This window comes from Gopherus evgoodei, chromosome 5 (assembly GCF_007399415.2).
Source record: "Gopherus evgoodei ecotype Sinaloan lineage chromosome 5, rGopEvg1_v1.p, whole genome shotgun sequence".
Lineage (NCBI taxonomy): Eukaryota > Metazoa > Chordata > Testudines > Testudinidae > Gopherus > Gopherus evgoodei.
In genome coordinates this window covers 131,684,764-131,700,841 of record NC_044326.1, presented here as the reverse complement: position 1 = coordinate 131,700,841, position 16,078 = coordinate 131,684,764, and the positions used below count along the sequence as shown (strand labels likewise).

Below are 16,078 nucleotides of genomic sequence, written 5' to 3'. Positions count from 1 at the left end.
TCTATGTAGAACGCGAGAGCTCTACGGACATCCAGCGAGTGGAGCTGCTGCTCCCTGCCTGAGGAGTGAGGTTTTGGGAAAAAAACCGGGAGGAAAATCTCTTGGTTGACGTGGAAGGCTGAGACCACCTTGGGTAGAAAGGCAGGGTGTGGTCTAAGCTGCACCTTGTCTTTGTGGAAGACCGTGTATGGGGGGTCTACCACAAGGGCTCGGAGTTCCGACACCCGTCTAGCTGAGGTGATAGCTACTAGAAAGGCAGCCTTCCAAGAGAGGTAAAGCAGGGAGCAAGTAGCTAACGGCTCAAAGGGGGGCCCCCATGAGCCGGGACAACACCAGGTTAAGATCCCAGGTTGGAACAGGGGGACGGACGTTAGGGAATAACCGTTCCAGCCCTTTAAGGAATCTCGACACCGTCGGGTGAGAAAAAACGGAGCGACCGTCCGCACCCGGGTGAAAGGTGGAGATAGCTGCTAGATGGACTCGCAACGACGATAAGGCCAGACCTTGCTCTTTGAGGGACCAAACATAGTCTAAGATTTCGGTTACCGAAACTTCCATAGGGCGGAGATTTCTCTCTACGCACCAACAGGAGAAGCGTTTCCATTTCGCCGAATATGTGGCTCTTGTGGACGGTTTCCTGCTGCTCAAGAGCACCTCTCTACGGGCGTGGAGCAGCGCAGCTCGGAACCAGTTAGCCACGCAGGAGCCACGCCGCTAGGTGCAGCGACTGCAGGTCTGGGTGACAGAGAGACCCGTGGTCCTGGGTAATCAGGTCCGGATGAAGGGGCAGGGGAACTGGGTCGGCTACGGCCAAGTCCAGCAGCATGGTGTACCAGTGCTGTCTGGGCCATGCCGGGGCCACCATGATCACACGAGCCCTGTCTCTGCGCACCTTCAGGAGGACCTTGTGAACCAGAGGGAACGGAGGAAACGCATAGTACAGGTGGGTCGACCACTGGATGAGGAAGGCATCCGCTATCGACCCCGGCTCCCTGCCCTGAAAGGAGCAGAACGCTTGGCACTTCCTGTTCCCCTTGGACGCAAAGAGGTCCACCCGGGGATAACCCCACCTCCGGAAAATGGAGAGAGCGACGTCCGGGCGAAGGGACCACTCGTGTGACAGGAAGGATCTGCTCAATCGATCCGCCAGCGTGTTCCGTACTCCGGGAAGGAAGGAAGCCCTGAGGTGAATGGAGTGGGCTACGCAAAAGTCCCAGAGTCGTATCGCCTCGAGGCACAGGGAGGAGGACCTGGTGCCGCCCTGTTTGTTGATATAATACATGGTCGTCGTGTTGTCCGTGAACACGGCTACACAACGACCCTGAAGCTGATGACAAAACGTTTGGCAAGCAAGGCGGACCGCTCTCAACTCCCTCATGTTGATGTGTAGCCCCACCTCCTCCTGGGACCACAGGCCCTGCATCCGCAGGGTCCCTAGGTGGGCCCCCCAGCCTAGATCTGAGGCATCCGTTGTCAGGGATACCGAGGGCTGAGACGGGTGAAAGGGAAGACCCGCACACAATACGGACTGGTCCAACCACCAGCCGAGGGAATCTAAGACCTTCTGGGGGATTGTGAGTAACATGTCTAACGGTTGCCTTGCCGGCCTGTAATGACTGATAAGCCACAGCTGGAGAGGCCTCATGCGGAGCCGAGCGTAGTCGGTCACAAAGGTGCACGCCGCCATGTGGCCTAACAGGGTTAGACATGTCCTCACTGACGTCAACGGGGCTGACCGCAAGCGTTGAACGATCGCCGCCATGGTCTGGAACCGCTGCAGAGGCAGCGAGGCCCTGCCCACAGTGGCGTCCAGGACGGCCCCGATAAATTCCACCTTCTGAGTGGGCCTCAGGGTGGACTTGTCTGTGTTTATCAAGAGGCCCAGACTCGCAAACATGCCGGTGATCACGCGGACATGGCTGGTCACCTGCTGTTCCGACGTGCCCCGAATCAACCAATCGTCCAGATAAGGGAACACGTGGACACGGTTGCGCCGAAGATGCGCCACGACAACTGCCATGCATTTTGTAAACACCCTCGGGGCCGTGGACAGGCCGAACGGGAGGACTGCAAATTGATAATGACGAGCCCCCACAACGAAGCGGAGAAAGCGTCTGTGGCGCGGCCAAATGGCAATGTGGAAATACGCGTCCTGCATGTCAAGGGCGGCGTACCAGTCTCCCGGATCCAGGGACGGAATAATGGTCCCCAGGGATACCATGCGGAACTTCAACCTCACGAGGTATTTGTTGAGCTCTCGCAGGTCGAGGATAGGCCTGAGGCCCCCCTTGGCCTTGGGGATCAGAAAGTAGCGGGAATAAAACCCCTTGCCTTTCTCGTTTTCCGGAACCGCCTCTATAGCTCCTTTGCTGAGGAGCGTCTGCACCTCCTGCCGAAGGAATTGCTCGTGAGAGGGGTCCCTGAAGAGGGACGAGGAAGGAGGGCGGGAAGGAGGAGATAACGATAGATAACGATAGATAACTAGGAGAGCTAGGGACGTGGAGGACAGCTATGCCGCGCTCCACAGTTCCAACGACCGACACGGCGGTAAGAAGGAACTGAGGAGCGGGCGGGCCGGCAGGGATATATATTGGGCGCCATGGCGGCGCCACTCCAGGGGGCGACCTGCCGGCCCACTGGAGTTGCTAGGGTAAAAAAGTTTCCGACGAACGTGCACGCGCGGCGCGCACACCTAACTGGAATGGATGTGAGCAATCACTCGAAGAAGAAGGAAGCATTTCCACACCGAAAATCACAATACAAAACTTTTCTCCTACCACACTAAATGAAATCACTCTCGACTGAAATGAGATAGCACTGGAACTCAGCTTCTCCTCAAAAAGGTGTCATAATCCATTTCTGCGGACTAGTTGCAGTGCGGGAGGTCTAGGTTAGATATTAGGAAAAACTATTTCCCTAGGAGGGTGGTGAAGCACTGGAATGGGTTACCTAGGGAGGTGATGGAATCTCCATCCTTAGAGGTTTTTAAGGCCTAGCTTGACAAAGCCCTGGCTGGAATGATTTAGTTGGGGTTGGTCCTGCTTTAAGCAGTGGGCTTGACTAGATGACCTTCTGAGGTCTCTTCCAACCCTAATCTTCTATGAGTCTAACACTAAATATAAAATACACCGTCCAGCAAAGGCCACAGAAGCTCTGAAAATGTCTTCCATGATATGGAAGACTGATGTGTTGTTTGAATCAGATTATCCTTGCTTCCATAAATCAGATGAGTTCAACAATCATAACATATTGCATATTGATCACTGTTAATATTCAGACAAGGGTACGGAAGGAAGGTGGCCGATACTAATTTTTAACCTCTCTAAACAAAAAAACATGTATGCAGCTATAGGGAAATCTTTATGCATAGCAAAGTCACAGATCCTAGTGGACCCTTTCCTGGACATGCATGAGGACTGCTGTGAGGAGAATCAAAGTCCATGTGCTCTGGATCTCCTGGGCATTTCAAGCTCCTAGCACCTGAACAGAGGCTAGCCACTGCCACAGTCTCTCCTCCCCAGACACATGCTCAGTGAGCAGTCCTTCTGTTTGGCACACCCCTATCCCAAGTGTTGGAACCCGTTGGCCAGCTGCCTAGCACCTCTGGGTGCAGCACTGACCGTTCAGACTCTCCTGTACTTAAACACACCCGCATCCCAAAAGTCCACCCCAAAGGTGCAAAGCTTCTGGATACAGGTTTACTCTGTCAGGGGCCCACAGCAGTTGCAAGGCAGTCCGTCCACCTACCCACCCCAGTCTAACACCTTTATGCTCATTTATACTTAATCCTGCAAAGCACAAAACAAAACATCCTAAAACACAATGTCCATCACTAGTTCACCCATCACTTGAGAGTCCATGGGGGAAAATCACGAGTGTTCTGTCTGGAAGGTCATCAGGATCTTCTGCCCCCTCCCCTATCTGCCCCTGCATCTTATCTTAAGATGTCTCTCTTTCTCCAGTTTCCCCTGTGAACTACTTTATAGACTTCTGCCTGGGGGTCACCTGCTTCTTGTCTTCAGGCTTTCGGTAATTTTCCACTGCTCTCACAACCCACTCCTTTCAGACAAGAGAAGAAAGTGTCTTCTCCCAGCTAGAGCAAACTGGTTGCCCCAAGGTGTTCTGCTTTGAATAGACGACTATTGAGCCCTGACTACCATTGTATCTGGCCTGACAGAGACACGACAACTCTGCTGACTAATGGGAAATCCAAGACATATAGGCTTTCTCCAACAGTTTCATAAAATTATCCACAATTCCAAAGTGGTGCACAGACTCACTCCCCAGTTCATCCCAATACCGTATTTCTGCAGTTAGCCTACTGGCCTTGAAACAAGATTAATTTTCCCCTTGCGTACATGCTTTGATGATGTGTCACTAACGTATTAGAGAAATAAAAAGTGAAAGCACTTTAACTTTTAATCTTGCTAATAACTAAATATTTTCCTATTGCTACTGATGCCATCTAATAGGTCTTCAAAGTGAAATTCACTGCATAAGGCCCCATATACCTTTCACACCACAATTAACCCCCTGATTAAGGGTTTGTGTGTCACACAGGACCATGTTCAGGCCAGGCCATCAGCATTGAGGGGAATTTCAACCCCAGAAAACAGGCGATTTATAGCAGGGTCTAAATGTTGTCCAAGAGAAAGGTTTTTATGCCTACTAAGGATCCCATTCTGCCACCCTTATTCAATTACCTTGCCATGAATTTCATACATTCATTTCAATGGGGCTGCTCAGATAGGCTTGAATCCAGAAAAGCATTTCAACACAGGCTTAGCTTTGAGCAAGAGCAGTCCCTCTGAAATCAGCAGTAGACTCGTAGACATTAAGGCCAGAAAGGCCCACCATGATCATCCAGTCTGACCTCCTGCACGCCACAGAACCTCACCCACCCACTCCTGTAATAGACCCATAGCCACTGGCTGAGTTACTGAAATCTCAAATCATGTAATCAAGTTACAGAGAATCCACCATTTACTCTAGTCCAAACTAGCAACAGACCCATGCCCCAAGCTGCAAAGGGGGTTGGGGGAGACGCCCAGGATATCTGCAAATCTGACCTGGGGGAAAATTCCTTCCCAACCCAAACAGGGTTACATGCTTAAAATTAAGCTGATGCTTAAAACACTTTGCTGGATTGGGGCCCATGTGAGTAGTCCCAATTAGGATAAGTAAGGGTGGCAGAATTGAGCCTGTTATATTTAAACATTATGAATAAAGCACTCCAGCACATTTAGCCAATTTGACTGATATACTTCCTTGACTTCCCCAACATTATAAATTTATACATACAAATGCTTACTGTTCGAAAATTCAATTCCCCTGATTTGTTTGGAGTCCCTGTTTCAAGAACACTATACCGTTCTTTTGATGGTATCGGGGAGGAATTGCTACTGTAGATCACACCATTCACAATTAATCCAGGATAGTCACACACCATCACCCATATAGATCTTGAGATGTTGCATAATGCATATAATGCCGTTCTCAGGACATTATATACTCTATAAAAAGAAAAGAAGAACTTGTGGCACCTTGGAGACTAATACATTTATTTGAGCATAAACTTTTGTGGGCTATCGCTCACTTCATTGGATGCATGCAGTGGAAAATGCAGTAGGAAGATTATATATTATACACACACACGGAACATGAAACAATGAGTGTCACCATACACACACTAATGAGAGTGATCAGTTAAGGTGAGCTATTACCACCAGGAGAGAAAAAAAAACTTTTTGTAGTGGTAATCAAGATGGTCCATTTGCAGCAATTGACAAGAAGGTGTGAGGAACAGTAGGGGGGAATAAATATGGGGAAATAGTTTTACTTTGTGTAATGACTCATCCTCTCCCAGTCTTTATTCAAGCATAATTTAATGGTGTCCATTTTGCAAATTAATTCCAATTCAGCAGTCTCTCATTAAAGTCTGTTTTTGAAGGGTTTTTTGTTGTAATATTGTGACTTTTAAGTCTGCAATCGAGTAACCAGGGAGACTGAAGTGTTCTCCGACTGGTTTCTGAATGTTATAATTCTTGACATCTGATTTATGTCCATTTATGTAGAGACTGTCCAGTTTGGCCACGAAGCTGTAGCCCACTAAAGCTTATGCTCAAATAAATTTGTTAGTTTCTAAGGTGCCATAAGTACTCCTGTTCTTTTTGTGGATACAGACTAACACGGCTGCTACTCTGAAACCTATATACTCTATGCTTGTGCCATTATGACTTTCAAATGAATGCTTTCATTAAGTATTGGAGAGAATGACTACATATCTTTTTTTCCTGCTATTATTGTTTCTGGCTAGAAACAGACAATCCCCAAGGATGGTCAGTATGACAGTGCTACTGTTCCAGAGTGGTTATAGCGGTCACAGCTGAGGACAGCAATTGTCCAAAATGGTACCTGTGTCAGTTTAATTTTATAACAAACAAAATTCACAGTATTGTGGTTACAAAAACATCTGTGTACCATGGGGGTTAAGTGAAATATGTGTGTGAAATTTTTATTTCAACACATATTCATATGAATTCACATTTAGCACACATGGCTTTTACCCAATCCCAGTGCACAGAGAGGTGATTCAATATACTAAAACACTACTTGTCACTTGGCTGTTAAGCAAGCATTACACAACTCCAACCTACACACAGAGACCAATTATATTTACAACCTCAGTGATCGACCCAGAATGCTTGGCTTTCAATATAAGGGTTTAACATGTAGCTGAAGTGTTAGTTTTATAGCTTCAGGTATAATAAAAAGCAGTTAACCGAAACCTTCTGATCAAGGTTAAGTACCAAGATTAGAAACACTGAGATCAGGAAACTCCAGAGATGATAAAAACTAAAACGCACTAATGGTAAAAATGACCTTATTAAGGGTATTTAAATTCTATTTCTGTATCTACAATGAGAAACAATCAAAAGCTAAATATGTTATTGAAAATATACTATTTAGGGTTCAGATCCATTTCTTTTGCCTAAAGGTTACACAGAAACATATAATGTTATCAGTATCATCCAAAATAATCTATTTGCTATTTTCCTCAAGAAGCAGTAGTGACTTAAACCAAAGGCACGGAATACAAGGGTCAAAAACTATGGAAAAAGCCATCCAAGTCATTTGCACATACAAACCGACTAAGATTTACGACTTAATACTGGCTCACTGTGCTAACATGCAGAAAAATGTCAAAAACTCTGGAAAGGCGGTGGAGGCTGAACATCAGTAGAGTCACGTCAAATTTTAGTTAGATTAGTAGCAATAACCTGTAACTGATAAAAAGTTATACTCTGCACTGTAAGCTCAGTCAGATTTCTGACAGTGGATTCCATATTTATAAGCACAGTTTTCCACCTAGTCACTCACCATTTAGGTAAGGTGCATATCAAACCCTAGATTTGCAGGCAGGAGCTCTGATGTAAAAGTGACAAAGTGCAGTTTTAAAACTGTCCCCAACTATGGAGTCCAACTTAAGTTAAACGGGAAAGGTGGTCCTTAATTAATTAAAGCAACAAAAAAAAAAAGAAGATAGAAGAGCTGCACTGATTTATAATGAAATGTAATTTGTTTCAAAACTTACAGTCAGATCATAAACCGCTCAATTTTCCTTACCAGAACCCCAAAGGAAAATTAAATTCCATGGACGCACCCACTAAACTGGGTTTAACTCCACCACAAAGACTTGGGTTCTTGAGGACCTCAATGATTAACAAGTACATGATTTTACAAAAATGGAAGAGCAGGTTTATGCCAAGAATAGAGTGTAGCATGCAGATCCATCTTAGGTAGCAGCCCAAGAATGAATAGCTCATTGCAGTAGATAGCAATTATATGAATCTGAAGAAAATCGGACCATGTTTCTAGGTACATTTGGATAGAAAAGTTGAGCTGGCTCAAAGAATGCCAGGCCTCCATTCCTCCGAAAACCTCCTCTCCCATCCAGTACCCTCTTCATATAGGTCTTCTCTCATTTTCAGGGGCAGCTCCAGGCACCAGAGCAGCAAGTGTGCGCCTGGGACGGCAAGCCGCGGGAAGTTGTGTGCCAGTCGCTGTGAGGGCAGCAGTCAGGCAGCCTTTGGCAGCATTTCTGTGGGAGGTCCACCGGTCCTGAAGCTTTGGCGGCAGGTATGCCGAAGGCACGGGACCAGCAGATCACCCACAGAAACACCGCCGATTCAGCATGACCAGCAGACCATCCGCAGGCGTGCCGCCAAAAGCCATCTGACTGCTGCACTTGGGCAACAAAAAACAAAGCCGCCCCTGCCCATTTTATTACTGTTACCGAACCCTAACATATTAAGTCTATGTAGTATTATCTGGTTTTGTATTGTCTGCTCTTGCAGCTTTGACAAGTTATAAAATTGCATAATTCCATAATTCTACTGGAGATTCCATGAAACACACAGAATTTGAAAATTTATACAAGCTGTACATCATTTACCTTTCTGTACCTTTCATTGTCTGTTTCTTTCTGACACTCAGTAAAGAATTAATCACATATAAAAGTCATAGACTGTACCTCAAGATAGTCTGCTTGTTTTCGGGAAGAAGGGCATTATATAAAGCTTCAAGACAACATTTTAAATCTCAGAATATTTTAGATTAGAACATTTATTAAGGCAACAATTATATTAGAATTAAATGAAAGTTATTATAAATTCTGATAATGGCAGAAGTAAAGGGATTTTAGTAATCCCCAGTCTTAAATCTATATTTCCAGGAGTCACAATCCATCATCCAGATTTGATATTCATGGATTAAGATTTTTTGATATCAGGACAATTAAGAATTACTTAAAGTCTGAGATGCTTCTGAGTTTATTGACAAACATTTTAAATTGTAACAAAGTAGAAATCTGAACCTGTTCACACCTCTAAAAAAATTTTTTTTAATATTTTGGGACTGAAACAAGTAGCTCATCTCTTAGTTGCATATGCCTGCAATCATAACTGAAATAAGCATAGCAATCTTTAATCTGTTCCTAACTCTAAATCAGAAGAGGAGCCATACTGAGTCAGACAAACGGTCCATCCAGCCCAGTATCCTGTCTTCCAACAGAGGCCAATGCCAGTTGCCTTAGAAGGAATGAACAGAACAGGTAATCATCAAGTGATCCATCCCCTGAATTACAAAATAAAATCACAAAATACATAAAAAAAAGAGCTAGTTTAAGGCCTGATCCAAAACCACTGAAGTTGATGGAGAGTCTCTTATTGGCTTCAGTGGCGTTTGGGTCAGGGCTCTAGTGAGTGTTAGTCTCACAATCCAAAGGACAGCTGTCTATGTAGGTCCCAGGAATGAAGGGATCTGTGCAGCAGTTTGAAGTGTAAACTTTACATTTGTCTGCAACGCAGCTAACCAGGTGCACCAAATGTACCCGAATGGAAGACTCTGGTTTCCAGCAAACAAATACACTCTGAAAGCATAGAAGGATGTTTTCTGGTTTTATAGAGAAGTTAATCAAAATACATAACATGGTTTGATTGTTAAGATATGTATTGAAAACAGTGTCATCTTTCAAGCATAATCTCACACATTACATATTAATTGCCATAGATTTATATGGTGCTATGCAGACATTTGAAATACACACTTTTGAGGACAGGTTATCTAACTCAGAGTAGTAAAAAAAAAAAAAAAAAAACCATACACATCTTGTCAGAGACTGTTTTAACGAGAAATTTACATGGTAAGCATTTACAACACTGAATTTAACAAAAATCCTGCAAAAATTAGGTTACATTTTTCAAAACAAAGTAATGATGTTCAGTGCTCAGGGGCCAGATGTTCAGAAAGTGCTGAGCACTCACCCTCTGAAAAAATCAAGCTCATTTTACAGTATCTCAGGATAGGCACCTACAAACTGAGGTCCCCAGTCACTTCTACAATGTTAGGGTCTTATTTGTGACCTGAGAACTCAATATGGGGCTTGGTGCCCCACTGAGAAATTTGAAGAATGTTCAGTTTCTTTCTCTAACAGCTTTATTACCTGAGTAGGAACGTGACAAGACGAGGGAAGACCAAAAAAAAAAAAAAAAAAATGCCAAACACACACATAGATAATGGGGAAAAAATAGGGAATAAAGGTTACAGAGAGTTAGCTTAATGGCACTACACACATTTATTTTAAAACTTCTATTTAACACACGCATAATCCTCACTTATCACTGTATCCTGACCCCAGTCAAGCCTGCCACTACTTCTACTGTTCGTTGAACATAAAAGAAATTAATGTTCTAAATGATGCACTGGACTTAAGAAATTACTGCAGTTTCACTAGATGCAGTATAGTTGTAGCTGTGTCAGTCCCAGGATATTAGAAAGAGAAGGTGGGTGAGGTAATACATGTTATTGGACCAACTTCTGTTAGTGGGAGAGACAAGCTCTTTTGAGCCCTGCTGTGTGGCTCGACAGCGTCTCTCTCTCACCAACAGAAGTTGGTCCTGTAAAAGATATTACCTCACCTACTTTATCACTGCAATTTTACTGGTATTTTGAGTATACTCAATGAGACAGAATCAGACTACGTTGAACCAGTATACTCTTCTTCACACATGGTGAACAGCATTTTAAAGTGCAGCTACATGCTATACTTCAATAAAAACGGCTAGCTCTCGAGCGATCCCCATTAGATTTGCATAAATCTAAGCAAGGCCAGTCCAGAGGCACATACATGTAAAGGCACAATGCAAGTGCTGACTTTGATATCCAGCATTCGCTATGAACAGTACTACTTGTTATCAAGAAAATGCTGAAGACACCTAAATGCAAATTTTCAGCTACAATTCTCCTTCTAAAGGTTTACGGTCAGATCTTCCCCTACATGGGGAAAGCCCACATTGAGAACTTCTACGGTATTATCCCATAAGGTGGAGGGAGGGAAGAAACTGGAGCAGAGTTTGCCCTACGCCCCAGGGAGACAGGACAACACTGCAGAGGTAGCACTCCCCTAGCCTTTTTAAAAAAAAAGAAAAATAATCCCCTCCCTGCCTTCTCTCCCTCACTCTACCAAATTAATGCTAATGCCAGGTGCTTCTAGAATTTTGTTTGAACCTCAAGTGAAAAAAAGGATTCTCAATTTAGCTAGTTCTTGAATTGCTTTTCTCACCAGAAAAATAAGAAAACAGAACCTATTCCTTCTTTCCCCTGAAATCCGTGGAAGGATCAGGCCCACAATTATATCTAATTGAAGGGTCTCCGACTTTCTCCACAGTATGGACCACATCTTAACAGTCAGTAGGGGCCTGTATCTCATCTTACTTATATTGGTAAGAATCAGGGTGTAACCCTGCTGATGTCTAAAACTGGTGTAAAACACGAGATCTGAATCAGTGCCACTCTCAAACACCTCTTCTTTCATTAAGAATTGGGCAGACTACCATCCAGGTAAACACCTCACTGGGGCAACAACAATTACTTACATGAAGAAATATCAATACCAGGAGTATTTTCAGGTGTCTGTCAGTACAGTGTAGCAGCTGGAAACGAGGAGGAGGATAGCCAGCGCTATGTGATCAGCTAACTCTTAGCAAGACACCAGTGGTCCAGTTTGGGAACCTCCAGTACAATTGGTAGCCTCTGCTGAGATGAGCCTCAGCCAGTACTGGAATTACTTAGGTGTTTCAAGTCAATATTTAGATGCAGGGTCCAGATAAATAGGATACCCGGTATAGCGCACACATGTACTGTGCACTTCTTAGCCCCTTGCTTTTGCAAATAAAATTCACCTGTGTAGAAGGGAAAAAACCCAGTTAGCTATGATGCACATGTATAACTAAAAAAATAAAATAATCGCTAAAGCCTTTCACAACAATAGTTTTATTATTTTACAGTTGAGTAATCAAGGTATATGGTTTTGAAAAAGATGGCTTAGTGTTCACACGCAGCAATTTCCCTACATGAATTTACAGTGCATTCTCAGCATCTACACTGACCCAACAGATGCATCTTTGAACTAGGAAGTCTGTACACTACCCTTGACCTGACAGACCATGATTCTTCCTTTGAAGCCATCATACAATACTGAGTCAATAAATTCTAAAGAGTCCAAGATACATATTTATATGTTAACAAATACTTAAGAGGAAAGAGCACAGCACAGATTCATCTGAATAGTTACAAAGCTCTAACTTCTTATTTACACAACACACTAACAGCTTTTTATTATGAAACCAAGTGCTATCAGCAGACTCAGCACTGTGCTAACCCAAGAAGGAATGCCCCTGTCCCAAGGAAACTGAAATCTAAAGCAAATACAGATTGATCTAGCCTTTGTCTAATCTGTACTGAGGAAGGTTCAGGGTGAAAAACTGGCCTCACTGGAGCCAATGATAAAACTCCCATTGACTTTAATAGGGCCAGGATTTCACTCAGTCTTTATGCCAATGGTGCAGATCTCTATTTTGTTATCAAGCCACACAGGAACAGGACAAGTTGAAGAGAGGGATTTCTCTTCTCCCCACCCTAGTTTTCTTTATTACAGAAGGGCGTGTTTGTTTGGTTTTTTAACAAACTGAGATAGATGTGATCCCCCATCACACTTTTGTATCCAAAACCAGGAAGATTAGGATAGTATAGTACAGTATAGAATCCAGACATTCTACTTCTATCCATCTTAAATCTAAAGTTCCATGCTGTGTGGATTTTAAAGTTATACTTTTCAAGTTTTCTGCACAAATGTTAAGCCACACAGCAGCTGATGATTGCTCTTGACACAGAATAAGAAGATGGACCTGAGCCTGGAGTTACAGGAACACTGAATCAGCCTGCAAAAGTCCAGATTCTGAAGCTAATATACAAAGAAAATACCTCAAAGCCAGGCCACCAGAGCAGGGCAAGGATCTCGCCATCTGTTATAATTAAGTCACCATAATCTGTGGTGCACAATGACAGACTGGAAGGAATAGGGCCACAGAAAAGGCATCAGGGCTGCTAATTTTTAATGAAGTATCTTCAAAGGAGAACATAACCCAAACGCCAAAATGGAGGGGAGTTTGCATCATTTCTCCCCTTCTATCCCTTGTCACATCCAAAACTGGAACAGATGGGCAAAGTGCATGCTGTAGTTTGACACAACCGACTTAGCTTGCCTGATAATTACAAATCCTTTTACCTATGCAATTGTGACAAAAAGGCTTAAGATTCAGTCAAAAGAACATCAATCTGCACTAACTGAATGGTACACACAAAACTGCAGAGATAATTAATGGAAGTGAGTACAGATGCATTTACTCTTATTAATGCCAGCTTCCGGAGAAAATAGCTAGTCCAGCAAGTCACTGCCTACAAAAGAACTATTTTGTATTTACTAACAGGCAGGTAGTAAAATAAAAGTCATTTAGACTAAGATTTAGCTATTAAGAATAGCTGCTTGATATAACTTTTTTCCTGAAACAGAATGTCTTTATTCTTAAAAACCAGTTTTCCATTAATTAACAAAAAATCCATCACCTACATGTCATATTAATGCATCTTCAAATTCTTATTGCAACAAGGGAGCCCTTGAGATGAAAACTGAACCCGCTTTCACTGAAAAAAACTTCTCATACTTGAGTATAGCGCCCTCATTGACGGGCAGGCAAATCAGAGAACAACATGATTTACAAATAATTCTTAAGAGACATTTTCCTTTAATGTGCACTTTGTGCATAAATCTCCTCTTTAGTTGTCAGTGCAAGGTATCAGCAGTTTTAGTATTTGTGATACATAGACAGACAGTAAGATTATAAGCATGTATTGTGAAAGTTACCCTACAGTATTTCTTTTAAAATCCAATTACTTAAAATAACCTCCAGATGATACAAAACTAACAAGTCAGGACGTTTACTGCATCACTCCTTGGGGGGGAAAAAAACAAATACAAGCAACACACCCCTATGCTCTCCTTGCACTGCATTTTCAACTTATATCGATAACGTATCAGGGAGTCATCTCTGCCAACTCTTTTAGAGAGCGGAAATTCACACATAATGAAAGTGGTGGAGATGGGGGGGGGGAAATATTTTCCTTTGAAGTAAAACAAAATCTGTTACTGTTTCATGTTGTCAGTCTGAAAAAAAAATAGAAGGAACAACAAACAAGGCACCACTTGAATCTCAGGGTTGTACTGCCATTCACAAACAGCTAGAGCCGAATCCTTACAATTTAATGTCAGCAAAAACCTGGAAATGAAACGGAGCCTTTTCATTTTTGTGATTCCACCACAAAACCACAGAAGTCACTTTGAAAGACACTGCACTTACTTCTGCACTGAAATACATACAAGATATTGAAAGAGACAGACCACTGCAAATTAACACATCCCTTAACCTGCAACATAAAATATGTACAAACACAAAATTCCATTTAAGATTCTGCATCTGAATTGGAACTAAAGGTAATTACAACTAAGCTATTTCTAGAATGGAGACTCTTACCTCTTTTATACGCAGATAACTTCTGGTTTCCAAACAAAATAAGAACTGGATATATTTGCACAGGATAGCTTGTTAGCAAGTAGCAAATTCTGCTCCCACACAAAATGCTTGGCTCTAACATTTTGCTAAATTCATCAAGCCAACTTTAACAACGGGAAAAATAGGACTTAATTGTTCTAGTTATGCCTAAGTAGTTAGCATGTTGTAAGTGTGAAGTAGTTTTTAGATACAAAGCAAACTGTACTCGTCTCTTATTTCTGTACTCTGTGGAATATGTCTTAACACAAATCCAGTGAAGCTACTACCATTGTACCTTAGGGTCATTGCAAATACCTAGGCACATGGATAACTCTACTCACAGGAGATGTCTCCTCCAAGTTAATGGAACTATGTCTATGAATAAAGTTACTCAGTTCATAAGTGTCTGCAATATCAGGCTTAAAGGAACAATTCTCTGGAGATGCTGAGCTCCTTGACTTCAATGGAAGCTGAACGTGCTTGTCTATTTTCAGGGGTGCTAAATACCTTCCTTGAGCATCAAGCCTGATATGTTCCATATATTTTGAAACAGAAAGTTGCCATGAAGCTCTAAGGACATTTATTATGAAATACTATAAAAAATTTTGAATACAGGTGATAAAAGAATGCCCTCCTAACAAAGGAAACCTAGAATAATGCTTAATGTTGCAGCAGAAAACAAGAGTATGAGAACAAAAGGATGATTTAACATTCATTTCCATGTCTGTTCCTTATTGAGAGAGGAAAACTGAGGACTAGAATTGTTAGCAGGAAGTTCAAGAAAGAGGAGAGAGAAGATTGAACAAGACACATTTCTCAGCTCCTTTATGAGAGTGGAATATTCCCATTCAGCAAAACGCCAGATGAGATATGAATATTGTTTAAGGAAATATGATCTCCTTGAAATGGTTCTTACTGACAGTTTAATTAGTAAGCTTTACTGATTTATCAAAAGTTTCCAAATAAAAGCTGTTTTAAAACTGTCACGTATCAACTGGTAAACACCAGATGCGTGGGGGGGGGGGAGAAATTCAGTGTCACTTTTTACACAGATGTTAAACTGAGGGTAAAAGATTTTTTCTTCTATCCAATATAAAAAGTCAGAATTATGCATTTCCCATTTAGGACCAGTCCAGCACTCTTTGCCAGCGCAAGACAGGCACTTTCAGTTAAACTTACTACAGAAAGAGTGATTGCATTTGCAGTTCCTGTGGTTTCTTCATGCAAGTAAAATGCTGCACTCAGATATGACAAATTGAATGCTAAAGAAAGAATTACTTTAACCACTATGGAAAGCGATATAAAATAACTGTACACATGCAATAAGAGCCCCAGTTCCTACAAACTGATCCATGCCAATGGACCCTTTCACTCTTCGAGAGCCCCACTGATTTCAACGGCCAAGTTTGCATGGCCATTAGGGTCCAGTTGTGTACATCAGGGTGCAGGATCTGGGCTACAACTTGTCTGCCTAAGTACTGTACATGTATGCTGTGCGTACATGTGTATCACACAAACATATCCAGTTGCACACGAAGCCCTGCACACACAAGCTTGTGCAATAGATGCACTTTCTCTTGCACACGTTAGTGTCTGTACTTATTTTCGAACCTACAAATGCCCAGTGCGCA

At 42.8% G+C, this 16,078-nt stretch overlaps 1 protein-coding gene across 2 annotated transcripts in view; it reads right to left on the bottom strand.

The window, feature by feature from the left end:
• SLC4A4 (solute carrier family 4 member 4) overlaps positions 1-16,078 on the bottom strand; it is a 266,082-nt gene that overhangs the window by 249,260 nt on the left and 744 nt on the right. The gene's annotated exons all lie outside the window — the stretch shown is intronic.